Source organism: Lissotriton vulgaris, unplaced genomic scaffold (assembly GCF_964263255.1).
Source record: "Lissotriton vulgaris unplaced genomic scaffold, aLisVul1.2 SCAFFOLD_1867, whole genome shotgun sequence".
NCBI lineage: Eukaryota > Metazoa > Chordata > Amphibia > Caudata > Salamandridae > Lissotriton > Lissotriton vulgaris.
In genome coordinates, this window is record NW_028247244.1 from 322,163 (window position 1) to 346,704 (window position 24,542).

Below are 24,542 nucleotides of genomic sequence, written 5' to 3' on the forward strand. Positions count from 1 at the left end.
AAAAAATTGGAAGCAGTTCATATCTAAAACAGCAGAGGTTCATGGGGTACATCTACTGGTAAAATTGAGTTTTTGATCATGAATTTTACCTATCGGGTGGCCATCTGAGCTGAGTCCCGCATCATGCACTCCTCTAGGGCTTCTTGGCATGTCCGCACATTGACAATTCTCCAGATGGGGCGAAACCAAAAAATTCGAAAGGGTAGTAGGATTCTACAGATGCAAAAAAGTATACTAAATGTTCTTCCCCATTGCTAAAAAAACGTCACTGAGAGGGGGTATCTGCCTTATACCTCTGTCCATATTTATACGCCTTGAACACAACAGGGATTGGAGGGTCCAAGGGAATGTTTATTGACCACACACTGCTATAGCTCCCAGGAATACAGTAATAACAACAAATAATAGCGGTGGGTCAAGGCAATAGGGAGTGACTAACTATGCAACTGACAGACTGTGCTCTCAAACCATGTGGTGTGAACTAACGAAACTGGAATCAACGGGGTACTTCATTCAAGTTTGAAGAAAATACCCATCAGTATTCGACCTGTACCGCCCTTTTCATCATGTAGGTTCCTTCATACCACGAAGGAAGATAGTCTACAATGGTTGTTTTTTAGTGGTAGACTGAAATGTGACCCAGTGATGTATAGCCAAGTAGTTAGGGCGACAGGAGACTACTGTAAAGCAGTGCATGTGAAAAAGGTGTGATAATAGACAAAAAGTGTTATTAAAATTAGATAGACAGGAGGAAAAGAACTTTAATAAACACCTCACTGCTTCTAAATCAATAAAAAAGTAGTGCGAGCTAGTAGTTTTAACTAATAGCTACTAGTGTATTCTCAACTGGTCGACATGTTTCTGCAGATTTAAGGACCCAAGTGGTGTCTACAGCATTCCTCAGGACCGGCGACGCTACTGCTTAAAAGACAAAACTGTGAAACTCATAATGAAAAGTTATCACCTGGGTATTTTTTGAACATCATTCTCCCAGCTGGTTTTTTCAACCGAACAGGACACAGGTAGACAGTTGCAAAGGAAGACAAGACATACAATTAATACAGACTAGATATTCAATTTCTCACATTTCTATGATACATCTAGTATATCACAACCAGGCGACTAATTTAATTATTTCGCCCTCATGCTGTTAATTCAATTTCAGCAGGGTTACCTTATTCTGGTATCTGTACTCTCACTTACCAATTTGTAAAGGAGAGAAAGACTCCACCTCACCTGGCTATGGCTCAGGTAGTTGAAGCACCGCTCTGAGGGGAAGGGAAGAAACACATAAACATGTCAGCAACTGCTGACTTCACAACTGGCAATCTCACTGGCTCGGTCTGTATCAAAACTCACATCGTGCAGGTCATTTAAATAAATGCCTCAAAGTTTATGGCAAAACTAAAAACCAATAATGTCAATCTCATTATCTGTAGGCAGATTAATGTTTTGAGTTATATCAGAGATCGAGATTTCTATTATAGTTATGAACCGTTATTCACGCGGTCCAATTACGATCTCTTGTCTATGATATCCTGTCGGCATTTCATACATATTCCAAACCCTTGTGGTTTTAATCTCAAATTATGCGAATCAATTTTACTGGCGTTGCAGAGCGCAAAGTCTAATTTAAAGAGTGTTGTACTACAGAGAGTAGTAGAAGTACACCCTCTGTTTCAGTTCTATGGCAGAATATCTGCGCTGGAATTGCGCACCTAGTGGCCTGATCGTGACTAACACACCAAGACTATTCTTGGATGATAAAGACTTTTTGAAACACTGGTCCTTAATCGCGTGGAAATGTACCCGCGATTGGCTAGTGTTGATAATAAAAACAGCTAAGAAAGCGGCCGACAGTATAATGGTTGAGATCCAACTCCTGGAGGGACAGATTAGAACTACACTTTCAGGGAAAGCCTTTAGCAAAGGTGTAGATGAGAATAACAAAACGAACAAAGAGTTCAAGGACTCTATTCTCTTCAACAAACTTGAGAAATTCAAAAAAGATCTGGCCAAATTTGCGACAGAACGGGTCTATCCCTATACTAGTGAAACATATGTCCCTGCAATCTACAATGCTAAGGGACGCTAAGGAGGGTCAACATATGGAACCTCTAGCTCAGGAGAAGGGTCGAGCGATTCAGACTCATCCCAGTCAGGGAACAGTACTAATAAAAACCGAGGCAGAGGAAACAGACGAAATTGGAGAGGATCCAATCAGAGTTACAATCAACCTCAGTTTCCACCATGGTGGCAGCCAAATCCTTAGCCTCAAGGAGCTCTTTTTCCCCAACAGATGGTCCCTTATGGTCCTCCACAGTTCTATCCTGAATTTAATTCCCAGCCTTTTTTAGGGTATGGCAGAGGGAGAGCGAGGGGGAGGCGAGCACAACAGGGCCAAGTACAGTAGCACCTCGTACCACAGACAATGGACCTGAGGAACGGGAAAAGAATCCCCCAGGAACAAACAACAGCTACAACTTCAGGGACAACCTTGTGATAAATCTGAGCTCACAAATACTCTCGGAGATTGAACTCAAAGTATTGAACCGAGGGCTGGGTTTTGTGGCCACAAACACTGGCGACCCCTGCCTCACTCATATTGAGATGAGTAAGTTCTTTAGAAAGATCCGCCTACATTTTCTTTTTGCAAAAAAGAATGAAGATACAGCGGATAAAACTATGGAAGATCACAACACATGTCTAAAAAGACCATCCACCTATAATCCACCAACAATAGGTCTTCCTGCAAAGGTACTGGCCTTTGAAGAAGCGGTGGACAGCGATATAAAGAATTTATTCCAACAGAATCACAGGCCTTACATGAACTTTCCAAATAAAGAACAGGATGCCTTACGATGCCTAACCAAAGACGAATCAGTGGTGATTAAACCTGCCGATAAGGGGGGAGCAATAGTTCTATTGGATACCACAACATATCGGGAAGAATGCCTTCGCCAACTCAGTGATACCAAGTCCTACTCAAAACTAACTGTGGATCCGACAGAAAGATTATCACTAGTTATCGCTCCCAATGTGGAAGAGGCACTGTCAGAGGGATGGATAACACCAAAAGAGGCACTGTATTTACAAACCAGTCATCCGGTGATGCCGTACTTTTATGTATTGCCTAAAATACATAAAGCTCAAAGACCTCCTCCAGGCCGCCCTATAATATCAGGCATAGGGTCATTATTAGAACCCCTATCCACATTCGTGGACCATTTCTTGAGACCTATGGTCCGCGAAATGCCCACGTTCATACAAGACACCAAGGACGTTTTGAGGATGCTACCAGATGTGGTGTTCGATATGGATCTCAATTTATTAGTGTCCTTCGATGTAGAGTCTCTATACACATCAATTCCCCAGAGAGAGACCCTCGAAGTGATACAGACCTTACTACTAGAACAAGATTTAGGCTCAATCACACCAGTCACTTTTATCATGACTCTGGCTAATTTAGCCATGACAGACAACTACTTCCAATTCGAGGACTCAATCTTTTTGCAGGTCTCTGGGACTAGTATGGGCAGTGTTTTCGCCCCGAGTCTAGCGAATTTATATGTCCATAGATTCGAACAAGAATTCATTCTCAACGACACCAATCCATTTTTCAACCAGTTACGCCACTGGAAACGTTACATTGATGACGTCTTGGTCATATGGCGTGGAACAACAGAGGACCTATTGCTCTTCCATACTTGGTTGAACAGTAGATATGAATTCTTACGTTTCACTGTAGATCACAGCAAACACCATCTTGTGTTCTTAGACCTGAAGATAACAGCCACTCCAATGGGTTTCCAGTCAGAACTCTATCGCAAACCAATGGCAAAGAACTCCTTACTAAGCTATGAAAGCTGTCACCCAAAAGCTTTAAAAGACAACATGCCTTACGGGCAGTTCCTAAGAATACAGAGAAACTGCTATACGAAGGAGAGCTTCAATGAACACTCAAAAATTTTGGAGAAGAATTTGATTGAAAAGAAGTATCCAAAACATCTAGTACGAAAGTCAAAGAAGAGGGCTTTCAACAACAACCGAGAGAGCTTACTGGAACCCTCAACAGGAAAAGCTGAACAAAATCGCATCACATGTGTGAATACCTTTGGAACTCAATCTTAATCAAATTCAGAAGATCGTAAAAAAACATTGGTGTATCTTAAACACGGGTAAAGACACTCTTCCCCCTCCATTGTTTGCATTTAAAAGGAGTCAAAACCTTAAAGACCAATTGGTCCACACGAGACCTCGGTCAGTTATCCCGAGAGCAGTAGGCACACTCTGGGATATGCCAGCAGTCAAGGGCCACCATCCTTGTGGTAACTGCGCGGCATGTCCTCAGACCACAAAGACCACTACTATCGATATAGGTAGCAGGTATCTGAGGTAATATGAATTTTTATGGTCAATTGTGTCCCCTAACGTAGACCCCAACGGCTCCATGTACGTGCTTCAAGTACATGTATGTTCCCTCCACAACCAGCTATGAAGACGCAAATACATTTGCGTCCAACGTTAACATGTCCTTTTCAGATCCACCATGAATGGGTCGAATATTCAGTTCCTAAGTATGCCTTGCCACCGTCTTTACAAGGTGCACTTTCACGTTTTCCTGGCTCTGGCGAGCTAGGCCCTGATTTCTGCCACCAAGCCCTTTCTGCTTTCTGCCTCTGAAATCTGCAGCCTGGATCCGCATCCATGACCCTTACCCTACTCCCTGTGCGGCGAGCGGTGCCAGGCTCGGCCTGCTTGCCTGCCAAGACTGTATTTTGCCTTCAAGTTATCTGCTCCGCTCCTCGAAAATACATTCCTGTCTAGTGATTTAGGAAAACATCTCCCCAGCTGCAGAGCAAAGGGCCCGGCCTTTCTGTCTCCATGCAAGTAATTCATTGTTCCCGTTACCATGGTAGGCCCATGGCCCCCTCGCATTACACGTAGACATGAGGTCTCATATGCATGCACTAAGCAGTCAGTATAGAATAGCCTCTGCCCGAGAGACCTTTCCTTCTAGATAATACAGTTCCTCAAACACAAGATATTAGATATGATTTGGGATTAGGTTGTTCTGACACTTCAGACTTCTGTCTCCTCATGTAGAGTTAAATGTCAAGTCCCCTTCACCCTCCAGTTCCAAGTCAATCACACGTCATGCTGCTGCGCGCGCATCTCTGCCATATATTTCTGCTGACACTGCAGGATTCCTCTATGGATCCACCCACCTGTGACACTTTCATGTGACGTTTCTAGCACACACCTCCGTGTACGCCCTCGTGCACGCCTTCTGTTACGTACATGTGTTCTTATCTCTTTTCTCTCAGCTGTTACGCCTTCTGTATCCATCACCATTATATGCATTTACTATATATATTGTACTCTGTTAATAAAGCATTGTCTATCCCTTCCTGAACCTTCATGGTGATGGAACATGATACCTGGTTCGAACCAATTCCATTTTATGGAATAAAACCCTTATAAACTCAGATGCCACGGACTCTGCCTCTCATTTTCTGATTGAGTTATTTTTATTGAACTTTACCGCATAGAAATTCCGCATAGGTAAATTTATTTTACCACATAATTGGCGCACGAACAGGCACCCCTCCCCCACCTTACACGCCGGCGGTGCGTTGCAGGCCTGGTCCCCTGCCACAGCCGTGACGGACAACTACGCGTACCCGCAGGATTTCCTGTATCTCCCTCAGGCCAACGGAGGTGACTGAGGCTGCGATCGACACCCAGACGAGGCGGTGAGGAGTGCGGAGGATCCCGACCAGAGCCCAGCCGAGAGAGCAAGGTCCGAGGTGTTCAGAGGTCCACCAGTTCCGAAGTTCCGAAGTACCTACGTCACGAGTCGAGTCGAGTCCAGTCCGGTCCAGTCCAGTGTCGAGTTTCCGAGGCCTTCCGTTCCGTGCTTCCCGGTGAGTACCGTTGCTGGGGACGCATCTAGACGGGTGCATTAATTAGTGTCCGGTCAAGACGGGTTTGGGTACACAGACCCCGTCTGCACTGTTTTAGCAGTGTATCTGTACTGTTTAGCAGTAAATCAAGTATTCAGCTATCAAGTTATTGTCCGTTCTGAAACGTTTTAATGTGTTTTAAATGTCGTGGTATGGGTGATTGTTTGATCGTCTTTCCTGTGTTTATTGTATTAGTTGTGTCCGAATCCGAGTAAGTATCAAGTATCAAGGTTCAAAATGCCACTGTTCACTAAACTGAGACAGATAGGAACTAGAAAAGGGATACTCGAGGAAGCTGTTCCCATCCCACCCAGGGACACTCCCGGATATTTTATGTACCACAAACACGGCTTAGACGCTGTATTATATCTCGACTTGTGGGTGGATTACACTAAGGATTTAGCAGAGAATCAGAGTTGGCCCGCTACAGGGACATGGGATGCCGATTGCATCATGAGAGTAGAAGAAGCATTATGGAAAAAGAAAGCCAGACAGTCACAGAAAGATGCCATTGAACTATGGCGTAAAGAATCACACAGACGGACAGAGAAAGCACTGTAGAGAGGATTCTGAAAAAGCCAAAGAAAAAGAAGTACTAGAAGAAGGAGAACGAGTTAGGATGGAACAACACGATAGATGGAGTAATGCACTTATGACAGGATTGTGTCCAGTCCTGGCCGAGGGCCTGCCCAAGGCGACCTCGGAAATACCGAAAGATCTGCCCCCTCCATTGGTTCCGACTAAATTACGTCACAAGACCGCAGCAGATGTTTTCCTTTCTTCCTATTTAGACGACGTAGCTCCCGAATATACTAATGTCCCACCTGCACCTATACCACCCGCTGATCGTCGGCCCCCAGGTCCGCAACAGCTTACCCCTCCCGGTCGGCTTCCTCCACCCTTACGTGTTATACCCCCTATTAATCCGCTTAATCCTTTTGGGCCTGACACGGCCCTACAGACAGGTGATGCTCAAGCCTCCGCCTCAGGAGGTGCATCAGGAGGTTACCATACCCCGCCACCAGTACACCGATTAACTATTAGAGAACTAGCAATGCAACGTACTCCGAAAGCAGTCACAATTGAAAAGCTTAAAGAGTATCTTACAGACTGTAGATATGATCCAGTACCAGGCAAGGACGGTTGCATGGTATTAGCCTCAATACGTATAAGACGTGCGGCAAATTTTTTAGTTCTATTTCCAGGAATGGAAAATCATCTAGACAGGATATATTGTTTTGTTCAGACTGGGGAGGGTCAGGAATGTATTCACGAGGCCATGGCACATCAGAAAGTAGACATTCAAAGTATGGTTTTAAGATTCCTCATAAACTGTTTCATAAGAGAACGAGACCGGCCTGGTGTAAATAAAGAAGAGATGGAGGTACTAACTACATGGGGTCAGAATATTGCAGACGGAAAACATGATAAACAGAGATGTATAGAGGCCATGTACAGAAAAATTCGTAAAGAAATAACAGTATTTCATGAAAAAGAGAAAGCTGAAGATGAAGCAGATAATGACAAGAATGAATCCACAGAGGAGGATGAGCTAGAAGAAGAACATACAGAAACACTAGCATATGTAGGAAAGGGTAGACCTTTTAATAAAAGGATACGCCCGGAAAGCAAGAGACTTTTTCACTCTGCTATGTCAAACCCGAAGACTCCTGAACATCTATTTCAGGCTACCGATAAAATACTTCAAGAACGAATGGGGTACCATGTACTCAATTCCATGGATGAACAAGAATTAGCCAGGTCAGCAGTACAATGGGCTGACATTTCTGACACATATAATGATGACGCATTAGCGCAAACCTTTTTGAATCTTTCCCCAGACGAACAGCGACTAGCTGGTATGTACATGATACATTACCTCCTTACGTTGTATAAGAGCCAACATTCTGATCCATGTCCCTTACCTGATGTACTAATAGAGTTACTCATGAATAAATGGAGAGGCCTGGGTACCGATCTAATTAAAGTAATTTTAGAACATCGACACAGATATGGTGCCTTCCTGAATCCACAGTTTGTTCCAGCTCCACCCCCAGAAAGGAAAATGTTTTACATAGACAGACAAAATCCCTTACGAGAAGTACATCCAGTAGGCATGAGCGGATTTTGCGGATTGGCAATCCGCGAATTTGCGGATTTGCGAACTCGCAATCCGCAAAATCCGCGAATTCCCGCGAATTTGCGGATTTTTTTTTTTTGTGTTCGCCCGTGTTTCTGCCAGTTCGCGAGGGTTTTTACAATTTCGCAATTTGCGAACTTACCTGTCGGGTCGCAAGTTTTGCGAACTTGTTGTTTCTACGTGTCCAACCTGTTTGGGACACTCTTCTTCATCACTGCCACTCTCTGTCACCACTGCCACTCTCTGACTACTCATGCCACCCTCTGGCCCACCCATGCCACCCTCTGTTTCATCACCACACCCTCTGGTTGTCCAGTGTACATTATTTTCGGCAAAGCAAAGCACACCTTCCCTGCCTCAAGTGACCTGAATTAATTTGGGGCTGATTAATGTGTCACAGAATATTTTTTTAGCTGGCACCTGCTTCCTTAGTGCGCCCTGATTAGTGATCTTTTGCACTTGCTAAGTGCTTTCATTGTTGCAAAATTAGTTACAACACCTGCCCTGCCCCAACTGACAATAATGAATTAGGGGCTGATTAATGGATTTTAACTTCCAGCCTGGCTCCTGCTTGTCTCCCTTAGCTGTAATTCATGACCTTTGTGGCATATGTGTAACTATTCTGAGGTTCAGAGCAGGGTCACATAATAGTTTCAACTGGCAACTGAACTCTGGAGGCGCCCCTCAGGAAGCACTACAGGAAATGGCTACTAATGATGTGCCTGAACTTTTGAACCTGGTAAGTAGTTACTTTCAGTTTTGCTTAGATCATATTTCTGCAATTTCGCACTTATTCGCGGGGCGCGAACTCACGCGAACAGTGCGAGCAGTGCGAGCAAAATCCGCTGCTCGCGGATTTGCGGATTTTGCAGGAAATTCGCAAATCTCGCGGATTGCGGATTTCCCGAAAATCCGCAAAATCCGCGAGCGGAACGGATTTTCCGCCCATGCCTAACATCCAGTCAGGAATAATGATAACACCCTTACACGTGTATTTGTATACACGCCCATAACTAAAATGGAATTGTTAGAAATGAAGAAAATAGTGCCCAGTCATGATAAAGACCCTGCAGGTTTTCACCGTGAAATAAAAGACATGTTACTCATGGGAGATTATACCTATCCCGACATTATGAAAATATTGAAGGTTTTATTGTCTGCCGGTATTTACGAAAAACTCAAAGAAAAAGAATGGGAGGTGGGAGACAAAAAGATTGATTGGGCTGCATTAGAAACAGAAGAAAATGGCCGAACCCCAGGTTTAGGTCTTGGGGACAAAACTGAAGCATTACCAGGATTGTTAGTACAGGTCTTGCCACGATTGTTGGCAACTAAAAAGGAGGACTGGGATGCAATCTCAGCCTGCAAACAGAAACCCGATGAAGACACTAGTGATTTTTATTCACGATTTGAGAAATGTTTTATTATAAATAGTGGCCTGAAACCAAGTAGCGAGTCATACCCGCACCTTTTTGTATCCAAATTAGTCGAGAATTCTCTGCCCCAGGTTAAGAATCGTGTACTGAAAGTCGAGAGCACATGGCAAGCAAACACGCCTTCACAAATGTTACAGATGTTAGAGTACCACCAGAACAGAATTAGAGAAGAACATGATCACGAACAAAGACGTATGAAAGACACAAAAATGAAAATGCTCGTTGCTCAGTCAGTTCCAACCGACGGTCAGAAAAAGGGCATGACACAGTCCAATAATTCAGCAGCTCCTGTTAAAGGGATATGCAACTATTGTAAACAGCCAGGTCACTATGTAAACGATTGTGCAGTTTTGAAACACAATATATCTACAGGTAAAACTAAAGAAAGACCGCGTCAACCTAGACAAGACCAGGTCCAACAACACGTTCCACAGAATGTACAGCCTATGCATGCTCCACAACAGACAGTACAGACCGTAGCGGTACCACAGCCACAACCGATTGCCGCAACACAACATGCAACTCAGCAGATGTACCAATATGCACAAACTGATTATCCCGATTACCAGCGATACACATGAGACAGCCTAGAGAGGGAGGTTGGCTTGCCTCTTATTGAGGTTCCTGTAGATCAAGAGGGTCCTTATGTACATAGTCAAGTATTAGGAAAAGATAGAAAGGTTTTGATTGACACAGGGGCAAGCAGAACAACAATCAGTCACGACGAGGTTCCAGGGGCACCCCTCTCAGGCTCACAGAATGTTTCCCTTGGATTTTCAGGAAAGCCTATTGTAAATGAAGTATCAAAACCAGTTCCCCTTTCAGTTGGTCCGTTGTCTCGCACTACAGATCTATTGCTCACGAAATCATGTCCAGAAAACTTATTGGGTATCAAGACACTGAAAGCTCTAGGAGCTGTCATTTGTTGTTCTCCGGAAGGAGTAAGATTGTTTTTGCATGACTTTAAGGGTCACTATGTGTTGAGAGATATTGATCCCAGATTACAGAATGTTCCTGCACATTTATGGGCACAAGGCCCCACTGATGTAGGTTGTATGCACATTACACCATACCGAGTTACACTGAAACAAGGTGTTGTTTTACCACGCATCCGACAATACAAGTTACCACCAGATGCTGTAGTGGCTTTACTGAAAATCATTGACGAGCTCATTGCACAAGGAGTGGTTGTAGAAACTGACTCGAATCTATGTAATTCCCCTATCATTCCGATTCTTAAACGTACTGATCCAAATGCACCTCCAGTTTATCGATTAGTGATCGATTTACGAGAATTGAATAAATGCATTGTACCGCAGTACCCTGTGGTTCCAGATATCTCTTCATTACTGACAGCTATTGACTCAGAGGCAACGTTCTTTACTGTAATTGATCTGAAGAACGCCTTCTTTAGTGTCCCAATTGATCCGGAAAGCCAATATCTTTTCGGATTCTGTTTAAATGGCCGAAGCTTCAAATTTGCACGCGCACCTCAAGGATTCACAGAAAGCCCCAGCATCTATAGCCAAGCATTGAAAAGACAACTTAACAGTATTCACATGCCTGACAACACTGCCCTACTGCAGTACGTCGATGATCTACTGATCACTGCCCGAAGTGAACCAGAATGTGAGCAAGCATCGCTGACGGTTCTACATTTCCTAGCAGAAAAGGGACACAAGGTGTCCCCTTCGAAGCTGCAATTCTGTGTTCAGCAAGTGGTATACCTTGGGCAATTGCTGTCCAAAGGGGGGAGACAGCTAACACCTGACCGTATCCAGTTAATTGTAAACATGTCACAACCCAAGACACAAAAGGAGGTACGGGCCTTTATAGGCCTCACTTCTTACTGTAGACAATGGAGGCAGCGACATCGACTGTCCTCCCTTGGACTCAGGAACATACACATGCTTTTGACGATCTGAAGAAAGCCTTATGTCAAGCACCTGTTTTAGCGACACCATGTTACAGCAAGCCTTTTACACTTTTTGTCACTGAACGCGAAGGTACTGCATTGTCAGTACTCACCCAGGATCAAGCAGGTTCACACAAACCGTGTGCTTATTTTTCTAGTACATTAGATCCAGTAGCCCAGGCTTTGCCTGCGTGCTTAAAATCTGTGGCAGCAACAGCTCTAGCGAGCAGACAAAGTGATTCCATTGTGTTAGGACACCAATTGACAGTACAAGTTCCACATTCCGTGGAAGTCCTTTTAAACAGGACACAGACCCAGCACTTGACTGTAGCACGACTGACAGGTTATGAATTGACATTGTTTCAGCCACACATAGAGATCAGACGTTGCAATACATTGAACCCAGCTACACTCCTGCCATTAAGTGAGACAGACCCTTTGGCACATGATTGTATCGAAGTCATTACCATTACGACGAAACCCAGACAAGACTTGACAGACACTGTATTACCAGATCCAGACCTGACACTTTATGTGGATGGTTCATGTATGAGAACAAGTACAGGAGAGTTAGTGGCCGCCTACGCAGTCACGACAGAAACTGAAGTCATAGAAACACATCGCATTGACACACTGTCAGCTCAAGCAGCAGAGCTCATCGCTCTGACTCAAGCCTGTATTCGAGCAAAGAACAAGAGAGTTAACATATACACAGATTCCCGCTATGCATTTGGAGTCGTACACGACACGGACTTCGGTGTACTCTGGCGAGAGAGAGGTTTCCTGACCTCTCACGGGGCCAAAATCCAGCACGGTCCCTCATCCAAGCTCTGTTAGACGCAATACATTTGCCTACAGCGATATCCATCATGAAATGCAAAGCACATACGAAAGTTACAGATACCATTTCCCAGGGTAACGACCTGGCAGATCGAACAGCCAAACATACAGCTCAGACTCAGACTCATGCAACTGACCTGGCAAAGACAGTAGTCCTGACACCGACACATTGCATGACAGTGAGGGATCCCGCCCTAGATGTAATTGATATACAGACACATGCTACACCAGACGAAATCAAGAAATGGATTGAACTAGGAGGGATCCAGACAGAACAGGGATGGATGACGAAGGGGAAAGCCATATGGTTTCTCCCCGACTCTATGGTTCAAGTTATCATTAACACAGTACATAGTCCTGCACATTTAGGAGAAAAAGCCATGTTAGACAGTATTCAAAACCTTTGGTTCAAAAAGCATTTACGAGCAGCAGCCAAACAGAAAGTACGTACTTGCATGATCTGCTGTCAGTTCAATCCAGGTAAAGGCATTCCTGTAGAGCAAGGTGGATTTCATCCTCCCGATCACCTCCAGATGGATTATATCCAGATGGAACGTTGTTGAGGATTCAAATATGTTCTCGTAGTTGTATGTGCACTTTCCCGTTGGACAGAAGCATATCCAGTCCCAGATTACACTGCTCCGACCACTGCCAAGCAGCTGGTACGTGAATTCTTCCCACGATATGGTTTGCCCCGTATTGTTTACTCAGATAACGGTCAGCCATTTTCGTCCGAGCTTATGAAGCAGGTGTCACTCCTGCTAGGTTATCAGTGGAAGTTCCACTGTGTCCGACATCCCGAAGCAGCAGGTCTCGTAGAGAGACATAATCCGACCCTGAAAACACGCCTTGCAAAAATATGTAGAGAGAAGGGAGTTGATTGGGTAGTAGCTCTACCAGTTGCACTCTTTTACATGAGAATGATAGCACATTCAAGAACAGGGCTATCCCCGTATGAGGTGGTCTTTGGTAGGCCACCGAATATGTGGGGGACGCCTCTGCCTCGTAAAATAACAGATGTTGACTGTAATATGCTGACAGATTACCTTGCCTCCTTGATGTCTGCACTACAATCATGTCGTTCGCAGGTAGGCACAGCCTTTCCCGACAACACCGAGGTGAAGCCACATGAGATTGTCCCTGGAGAGTACGTTTTTATCCGGAATTTCGACAGGAGGAGTCCGCTGGAGCCCCGTTGGCAGGCGCCGAAGCTCGTGTTATTAACAACAAGGACAGCAGTGAAGGTGGAGGGCCGCAAGGGCTGGCTCCACTCGAGTCACGTGAAAAGACACTATGGACTGCCTCCGAAACAAGACTCCCAGCCCTGCCCCCTTCCAGAGACTGATACTAAACTCCCCCTGATAGAGAAAACTCCTTCTCAAGAATTTCGTTTAAAGTTGAGGTCTAGCAAGTCAGACAGTTTAATTGTTTAAGTCCTCCCCTAGGTGAAGCGGTTAGACAGGTTCCTGACATGTACAAGTTAGACCCCAATAGAGAGAGAGATAGACAGAAACAGATCAAGAAACATGAATATTGTAAATCTCTCCGTAGTCACTGCATTGTGACATTATTGATTATGTTTTTTCTGAGTCTTATGATTATTGCTGTAAGCATATTGCTACACATGTACTTTCCTATTTTCAAACGTGCACATTTTTCTTCAAATAACACTGCCGAGCATACTTTCAGTGAACTGCCCCCGCACGAGTTATCTTACCGACTTGCGCTGCGCAACAATACATTCATCAGTATGTTACATCATTCCCATCAGACCAGCAATGCTACCAATTGTTGGATATGTGGCCGACTCCCTCCCTATCAGAAGTACAAGGGAGTTCTGCCCCTCTTTCCGTACCCGTTCACACACAATGGTTCCTGTGGTGCATGGTTTAGTCTAATGAATTCTTTGGACTCTGATTCCGTAGTTTACCAGGGCAAACGGGTATGGGGAAATCTGAATACAGTTCTGCATAAAGTATGTTTCCCTGACAAGGAGGGTCTTCCCCGAAGGACAGGGACTGATCTAGAAAACGAAGTATATGGATTAGGTAATTTTACACTTAACCTCATGATTCTGAATGTCCAGTCCGAAACCGAACCAGTCTTGCCCGCTTTGTCAGTATTACCAGTCAAAGGTGAATTATGTGTCAGAAAGAATGGTTCAGTACACCTAGGTCATAGCCAATGTACTACTGTGATCGAATTCAGTGATAAAGGCAAGTCTACATTCAAAGCTTCCCGTCATTCCTATTTCATTTGTGGTCATACAGCATATATACGTTTACCTCTAGATTGGGATGGTACTTGTTACATTGCATTCCTTCTGCCACCGGTTTTCCTAGCCCCTCCCGATTATCATAGGGACTCCCATCTAGTACACAATAGACCCCAGAGAGATCTCCCGATTGTTGACTATACTGAAACAGCATGGGAGCAGTATACAGATTTCAATAAAGGTTTCTTTCCCTATTTAGGTGCTGTCTTTAATAGTAAACTGATACGTAAATTAACCAGAACTCTCGAAGCAGTAGTGAATGAAACTACTTCCGCCCTAGGCAACTTAACAGAGGAGCAGTCTGCTATGCGGATTGTTGTTCTTCAAAATCGTCTCGTTCTTGACGTCATCCTGGCCGATAGGGGCGGAGCTTGTAGAGTCATCGGATCGAGTTGCTGTGTTTTCATTCCAGAAAACGCACCATCAGTATATAGAGCCATAACCCGTCTCCACAAGATTGCAAGTCAGATACACCAAAATCCAGGCACCTGGACTTGGTCCGGCTGGTTCTGGAGCGTGTTATCAGCCTGGGGATGGAAAGTCCTATCCTTCCTCGGAATAGCCCTTCTCATAGTGTTCAGTTGTTGTCTATGTCTGCAGTGTGGGCCAGCGATTTGCGGCTTGTGCGCCACATCATGTTTTCCTCATCCAAGTTCACGTTCTAAATCCCGTCAGAAAAAAGGAAGAGCAAATGATGTTATATGAACAAATTGATGGATTAATGAAGATTGATATATCATGAAGGGTCCGTAGGGGACAAGGAGGGAATGAGGTAATATGAATTTTTATGGTCAATTGTGTCCGCTAACGTAGACCCCAACGGCTCCATGTACGTGCTTCAAGTACATGTATGTTCCCTCCACAACCAGCTATGAAGACGCAAATACATTTGCGTCCAACGTTAACATGTCCTCTTTCAGATCCACCATGAATGGGTTGAATATTCAGTTCCTAAGTATGCCTTGCCACCGTCTTTACATGGTGCACTTTCACGTTTTCCTGGCTCTGGCGAGCTAGGCCCTGATTTCTGCCATCAAGCCCTTTCTGCCTCTGAAAGCTGCAGCCTGGATCCGCATCCATGACCCTTACCCTACTCCCTGTGTGGCGAGCGGTGCCAGGCTCGGCCTGCTTGCCTGCCAAGACTGTATTTTGCCTTCAAGTTATCTGCTCCGCTCCTCGAAAATACATTCCTGTCTAGTGATTTAGGAAAACATCTCCCCAGCTGCAGAGCAAAGGGCCCGGCCTTTCTGTCTCCATGCAAGTAATTCATTGTTCCCGTTACCATGGTAGGCCCATGGCCCCCTCGCATTACACGTAGACATGAAGTCTCATATGCATGCACTAAGCAGTCAGTATAGAATAGCCTCTGCCCGAGAGACCTTTCCTTCTAGATAATACAGTTCCTCAAACACAAGATATTAGATATGATTTGGGATTAGGTTGTTCTGACACTTCCGACTTCTGTCTCCTCATGTAGAGCTAAATGTCAAGTCCCCTTTACCCTCCAGTTCCACGTCAATCACACGTCATGCTGCTGCGCGCGCATCTCTGCCATATATTTCTGCTGACACTGCAGGATTCCTCTATGGATCCACCCACCTGTGACACTTTCATGTGACGTTTCTAGCACGCACCTCCGTGTACGCCCTCGTGCACGCCTTCTGTTACGTACATGTGTTCTTATCTCTTTTCTCTCAGCTGTTACGCCTTCTGTATCCATCACCATTATATGCATTTACTATATATATTGTACTCTGTTAATAAAGCATTGTCTATCCCTTCCTGAACCTTCGTGGTGATGGAACATGATACCTGGTTCGAACCAATTCCATTTTATGGAATAAAACCCTTATAAACTCAGATGCCACGGACTCTGCCTCTCATTTTCTGATTGAGTTATTTTTATTGAACTTTACCGCATAGAAATTCCGCATAGGTAAATTTATTTTACCACATATCCCTGGGAACAGAGGCGGTTTACTAATTGTAACAGCCAAAATGTTATCTACTTGATAACCTGCCCCTGCGACCTAAAATACGTGGGCATGACCACAAGAAAAATAAAGATACGCATCTGCGAACATAAGAGCACAATCAGATGCCGTAAACAATCTACTAACATGACCAACCATTTTCTTGAAGTAGGCCATGCCCAAACTGACTTTAGATGGACTGTAATAGAACAACCTTTGATACCCAGCCATGTCACAGATGTCCAGAAGTTCCTGTTCAAGAAAGAACAAAAATGGGTGTACACACTTAATTCTGACAAGGGAGGTCTAAATGATGACATTCTGTGGATGTCTTTATAAACAGTCATATACTTGGCCCTAGATAACTGTATTTTTTGTACACTGTTGCCTGTATTTCTGATTGGATCCTAATAGTGAGATGGAACATCCATCTTGAAGTTTCCTAATGGTATTGCTTCCTGGTTAGTTCCCACTATGATTTGTAACAATTTCGCGACTGAAAACGACATTACAGCGGAATAAATTTGAGAATATGACTGCTGATACATTGCTAACACTTATGCATGGCTATCTTGATGTAAATATGTCGAGGCAAGTAAAAATACTTATGCACACTTAGTGGCGAAGCTGGTTCTTGCAAAAAAATCATTTCTAAATGTCCATATTTGACAACACCATATCCGAACAAAAACCGAGATATGCAGAAAGTTAGAACGTTTTTAAGCTGAAAGCCGTAAATCGAGATATAGTTGGTTTCTACTACAAATCCCATGAAACCTTAACATCACGTGATAGCAAACGTGAGCGTGACGTCATCATGCGCTCACGGAATGAGGAAGTAAATAACCCAGTGTATCAGCCGCCCGTCACCTCCCCGAATGGCTCAGAGGGAGTCTGGAGTACCGACGGTCAGGTAAGAGATGCAACCACCGTCATTCTATCTCTTAGCCTGCCGTTTTGGGCTCTTGAAACAAAGGCAGACCTATACAAATTTCGGGAATCGAATCGAGGTTCCGGCGATTCCAAGCTCTAACTGAAACAGAGGGTGTACTTCTACTACTCTCTGTAGAACGACACTCTTTAAATTAGACTTTGCGCTGTGCAACGCCAGTAAAATTGATTCGCATAATTTGAGATTAAAACCACAAGGGTTTGGAATATGTATGAAATGCCGACAGGATATCATAGACAAGAGATCGTAATTGGACCGCGTGAATAACGGTTCATAACTATAATAGAAATCTCGATCTCTGATATAACTCAAAACATTAATCTGCCTACTGATAATGAGATTGACATTATTCGTTTTTAGTTTTGCCATAAACTTTGAGGCATTTATTTAAATGACCTGCACGATGTGAGTTTTGATACAGACCGAGCCAGTGAGATTGCCAGTTGTGAAGTCAGCAGTTGCTGACATGTTTATGTGTTTCTTCCCTTCCCCTCAGAGCGGTGCTTCAACTACCTGAGCCATAGCCAGTTGAGGTGGAGTCTTTCTCTCCTTTACAAATTGGTAAGTGAGAGTACAGATACCAGAATAAGGTAACCCTGCTGAAATTGAATTAACAGCATGAGGGCGAAATAATTAAATTAGTCGCCTGGTTGTGATATACTAGATGTATCATAGAAATGTGAGAAATTGAATATCTAGTCTGTATTAATTGTATGTCTTGTCTTCCTTTGCAACTGTCTACCTGTGTCCTGTTCGGTTGAAAAAACCAGCTGGGAGAATGATGTTCAAAAAATACCCAGGTGATAACTTTTCATTATGAGTTTCACAGTTTTGTGTTTTAAGCAGTAGCGTCGCCGGTCCTGAGGAATGCAGTAGACACCACTTGGGTCCTTAAATCTGCAGAAACATGTCGACCAGTTGAGAATACACTAGTAGCTATTAGCTAAAACTACTAGATTCGCACTACTTTTTTATTGACTTAGAAGCAGTGAGGTGTTTATTAAAGTTCTTTTCCTCCTGTCTATCTAATTTTAATAACACGTTTTGTCTATTATCACACCTTTTTCACATGCACTGCTTTACAGTAGTCTCCTGTCGCCCTAACTACTTGGATATACATCACTGGGTCACATTTCAGTCTACCACTAAAAAACAACCATTGTAGACTATCTTCCTTCGTGGTATGAAGGAACCCACATGATGAAAAGGGCGGTACAGGTTGAATACTGATGGGTATTTTCTTCAAACTTGAATGAAGTACCCCGTTGATTCCAGTTTCGTTAGTTCACACCACATGGTTTGAGAGCACAGTCTGTCAGTTGCATAGTTAGTCACTCCCTATTGCCTTGCCCCACTGCTATTATTTGTTGTTATTACCATATTTATATGCCATCAGGGGGACTAGGCTAAAACGTAGTCATATTAGCTGGTGTTTCACCGTTGGCTCAATTGAGGTTGACAGATAATGCGGTAAGGTTTTAAAATCATAGTGTTTAACTGCCATGGGATAGATTTTTCACGGCTGATGCATCGTGGGGATTTTTGGTTGTTTAGTTAAAACTTTAGCAACCACCCCTATGGGCAGCGAGCTTGCCCATAATCCATGAGCTTCTAGTGCCTCCAAGCTGAATATAAAAAATGTATTCCAGGAAGTGATGGGGTTGTTTAACAGAGACCATATACAGCTCTATAGTGTGGAGTCATGAACCATTTTAATTTTTGCACGATAGGCAATGAATCTTGCTTTCATGATCCAATATTGGAAAAACAGGCAAAACTCCATACGGATTTGGGCCTGAGAGGTCGAGTTGGGTAGGTGAAACACTCTGCGAAAACAAGCTGATTGTACTCTATCCAACCAGGTGTTTAGACAGCTGGCCTTTTTTGTAGATTGGGACGAGGAGAGAGCCTCACCAAGAATCAGAAATAGGCCCGCCCTTTCTGCATACCTCAAATAGGAGGCCAAGAGCGCTGCCCACTTATGAGAGGAAGCTTTATATATCTTTGTTGGTAAACCATTTGGAGCCGGGGCCCCTCCTGGGTGCATTTGCTTTATACTAAGTGCAACTTCTTTAGGGGTGATCTTAATAGTGGGTGGCGTTCCAATATGGGGATTAAGGAGAGTAGAGCTGTGATAATTAGGCCAGTTGTTTCTGACGGGCTCAACGTAAAGTGCTTCAATATGAGCCTCCCAGTCAGTGGGGGAGATATTTGTTATGGTAGATGGTTGATCTGATCTAACAGCCTTATTTACCTAGCTCCAAAATCTCTTTTGATCCTTTGATTTCATGTTTTTATGGGCAATTGTCCAGTGCTGTTCTTTTTTCCTCTGAAAGGTGAACCTTGCTTTCCGATACTCTTTGCGAGTAATCAATAGCTTCTCTCGTAAGGAATTGTATTCTATGTTGGTGTATGTGCATTTGCTATCGCCTGGGAGGACTATACTGTTTTTGAATCTTGTGCAATAGCATCTCAAGTAGGCAGCCATGCGTCAGGAGGAGTATTCATCGCTCTGAAGAACAACCTGGCCCTAAAGGTCTCCCCACTCTGTAAAGGGCAAGCCGATTATCTTTTTATCAATATCCAGTCACAACCTCTAGAAAAAAATAATTTGAAACAACAAACCATTATCCTTGGCTGTATCTATCTACATCCCTCTAACATCAAGCGAGAGTCAACCTTGAATACAATTCTCCCTATCATGAGAGATCTTCTCGTACACTTCCCAAACGATATGTTGCTAGTAATGAGAGACTTTAATGCTTACCTAATGGAGACAGGCCTGGATTCTTCTCTCCTATCCTCATTGGACAACCAAAAATATCAGATTTTTTTGACTAATATCGTTGTATAAAATATTGTTTTTCTAAATATATATATACATTTAAATAGTATACATTAAATATATTGAATATTTACACTAATGTAATAAAAATAAAATATATGTAATAGTTTTTAAAAGAATATATAACAATTATAATTATTTACAAAAAGTAAAACTAAACGATATATATATATATATATATATATATATATATATATATATATATATATATATATATATATATATTGTTAAAAGTTCCAAAGTAACGGTGCTCTCGGTCAGCAAATCCACACAACACCTCGCAAGACTCCAAGGGTGTTTATTTAAACCAACAACATGTTTCGGCTGCGGACAGCCTTGATCACGTTAGTTTCAAAGTGCACAGTTTCCGGTAAATAATACCACATTTCATCATCATAGAAACAGGACTTGGTAACCAAAATTGAAAACATAAACTTATACATTTCATGAGAGGATGTTAACATAAATCACATACTCTGCTGTATCATGCATGTTTGAATACACATGTCGGACGTTTTAAATTAATTCTTTAACATCGTGCGCATTCTGTGAAAATATGAAGTTGCGTATATGCCCCTTGTGCTAAATTCTACTGTTTCAAGCACAGGATATACATTCTGTTGATAATGCTCCAATCGAAGCGTACATCCCAAAATTATTCTTATTTGTGCCACGGCGTCCGCCGCCATAGTTGTAGTTTGAAAGTATCATAAAACTACATGTAACTATGACAACCGGGTGTCAAGGAATGCGGACCTGCGATAGGAGAGGCGTGGCTGCACCTACAAAGTCTGTGCAAACCCTTGTATGTGTGCACACAGTAATACAGGGCTAATCTAAGCATGCAGCATCACGAATGGAATAAAAACGATAGCGTCATGTTTAACCAGCCAAGCTTGCACACTAGCATGTGAAGAAAGTCACCGCTAGCCCAGCGCATAACAGGTTGATGCTGCATATGGCCCTGTGTACAGGATAGAAATGTACAATGATCTAGATGCAGGAAATGCGGGTTGCTCATGGGTCCTGGATAAAACCAATAGAGCTCAGATTGAATTAACCCAGAGTGTATCAGGCTACTGCAGTACACAATTAACGTGCATGAAGGTATCCATGTCTATGTACACGTAAGAAGCATTGAGACAACTGGGTGATGCGAAATACTATACCACTACCTCCTATGATCTATATAATAAAAGTATATTGATCTTATGGGAAAAACTTGTTGAATGGAAAGACCAAGGCATCCTTGAATGGGAAGAATTTAGGTACCTTAAAACGACCACCCCATACTACCGGTCCTATATCTTCTTCCCAAGCTCCACAAGGACACTATCAATCCACCGGGGAGACCTATTGTATCCTCGAGGGGTTGTGTCTCTGAACACGTCTCCAAATATGTGGACTTTTTTCTCAGGGACTGGGTACAAAAACTCCCCAGTTATGTCAAGGATACTAAAGACTTTTTGAAAAAACTGTCATCAGTCCAGTGGAAAGAAGACAATCTTCTAATAACTATGGACGTACAATCTTTGTACACGATCATTGACCATGAACAAGGCCTACATGCCTGCGCTAGTTTCCTAGCCGGGCGTCCCCTGCATTTTAGAGAACACAGCAAAATGTTAGTGGACATGATGTCGTATTGCCTGTGTAACAATTACTTTGTATTTGATGGTGTTCTATTCAGACAAACCACTGGGACGGCGATGGGTTCTTGCTTTGCTCCCAGTTTTGCGAACCTCTTTTTGGGCAACTGGGAGCAAAGCATCAACTCAGATCCCAACCTTCGATCCTTTTGGCCTTTTGTGGATACATGGTGGAGATACATCGACGATCTCTTTGTTATTTGGAGTGGTTCCCCCGAAATGGCCATTGAGTTTGTTAACAAACTCAACATTAATGATCTCAATATAGTTCTCACGAGTAACATCAGCAATAGTAGTGCAGAATACTTGGATGTTAAAGTAGAGGTAGTTCAAGGCAAATTACAGACCTGCCTTTTCAGAAAATCCACTGCAGGCAACAGTGTGCTGCATGCCCTGAGCAGCCACCCGGAAATGCTCAAATGGAGCATTCCTTTTGGTGAACTGCTCAGGGCGAAAAGAAACTGCAGTACTGACCAGGGTTACGAACAGATCAGCTGTGAAATGATGGCAAGATTTAAGGAGAGAGGGTATCCTGCATGGGTCATCAAGAAAGCCAAAGCACGTGCTGACAGTATTCCAAGAGCAGACACATTGCAAGACAGAGACAATGAAACTGAAACTGAGGAGGATCAAACACGTCTTATTCTTACCTTTAATACGGAGTGTAAGCAGATCCGCAAAATAGTATCCCAAAACTGGAACATCCTTACTGCTGACAGTGTGATCGGCAAGGATCTATCCAATGCGCCTCGCATCACGTACAGAAAAGGCAAGTCTCTACGTGATATGTTGGTGAAAAGTGACATCACTGTGTATCCCAAAACCCAAAATCTTGGTCTATTGGGTTTTTTCCCTTGCGGCCACTGCAAGGCCTGCAGGCACAGTACTCACAAAAAATCTGTCACATACAATGGTATAACAAGAAAGATGACTCAATTTTTGACCTGCAGTACAGATTATGTCATATATGTCATTTTCTGCCCCTGTGGGCTATGGTATATAGGTAGCAGCACCAAACAAGCCAAACATCGTGTTCTAGAACACTATCGAGCCATAGTCAACAAGAATGAAAAATACCCTGTGGCAAGGCATTTTGCTGAAACACATTTTTCCAATCCAGCTGAAATGAGTTTCCATATATTGGAACAGATTGAGAGAAGTCCCCGGGGGGGAGACAGGACCCTGAAATTAAGACAAAGGGAGTCGAAATATATCATAGAATTCCAGACTAAGATACCGGGGGGCCTGAACCAGGACGAGGAGCTTGCAGTTCACCTTAAAGTATAATTATTGCATATTGTGTTAGCTTCTATCTTAAATTATGTACATGATTAAGCTTTTTCCTTCGATAACATGCACTGTTTATTTATTTATCTAGATGTTTTTAGTGAGATTCTCATTTGTTAGTACTGAACTTTGGCAATTTATGTCTTTTCTTTCACAGGTCCACTAGAATTCGACTTCAATTAACTTTCTCACGTCCTGCCACACTTTGGACATTCACTTTGGGAGCACTTTATTTCTGTTCTTCAATTGACATCTAGACAGTTTCCGTCAAGGTAGGCCCCATACTTGGGGGCTACCGCTTTTGGACTTGGTACTTTGCTGTTTGCCCCAGATAATGTTCCTCTAACGTTTTTATGGCATTTGACCGTAATACCTCACCACAAGATGTTGGTTCCATCGCAATGTCACCCCCCTGTATTTTACAGACATAGACACGGATACCTTCATGCACGTTAATTGTGTACTGCAGTAGCCTGATACACTCTGGGTTAATTCAATCTGAGCTCTATTGGTTTTATCCAGGACCCATGAGCAACCCGCATTTCCTGCATCTAGATCATTGTACATTTCTATCCTGTACACAGGGCCATATGCAGCATCAACCTGTTATGCGCTGGGCTAGCGGTGACTTTCTTCACATGCTAGTGTGCAAGCTTGGCTGGTTAAACATGACGCTATCGTTTTTATTCCATTCGTGATGCTGCATGCTTAGATTAGCCCTGTATTACTGTGTGCACACATACAAGGGTTTGCACAGACTTTGTAGGTGCAGCCACGCCTCTCCTATCGCAGGTCCGCATTCCTTGACACCCGGTTGTCATAGTTACATGTAGTTTTATGATACTTTCAAACTACAACTATGGCGGCGGACGCCGTGGCACAAATAAGAATAATTTTGGGATGTACGCTTCGATTGGAGCATTATCAACAGAATGTATATCCTGTGCTTGAAACAGTAGAATTTATCACAAGGGGCATATACGCAACTTCATATTTTCACAGAATGCGCACGATGTTAAAGAATTAATTTAAAACGTCCGACATGTGTATTCAAACATGCATGATACAGCAGAGTATGTGATTTATGTTAACATCCTCTCATGAAATGTATAAGTTTATGTTTTCAATTTTGGTTACCAAGTCCTGTTTCTATGATGATGAAATGTGGTATTATTTACCGGAAACTGTGCACTTTGAAACTAACGTGATCAAGGCTGTCCGCAGCCGAAACATGTTGTTGGTTTAAATAAACACCCTTGGAGTC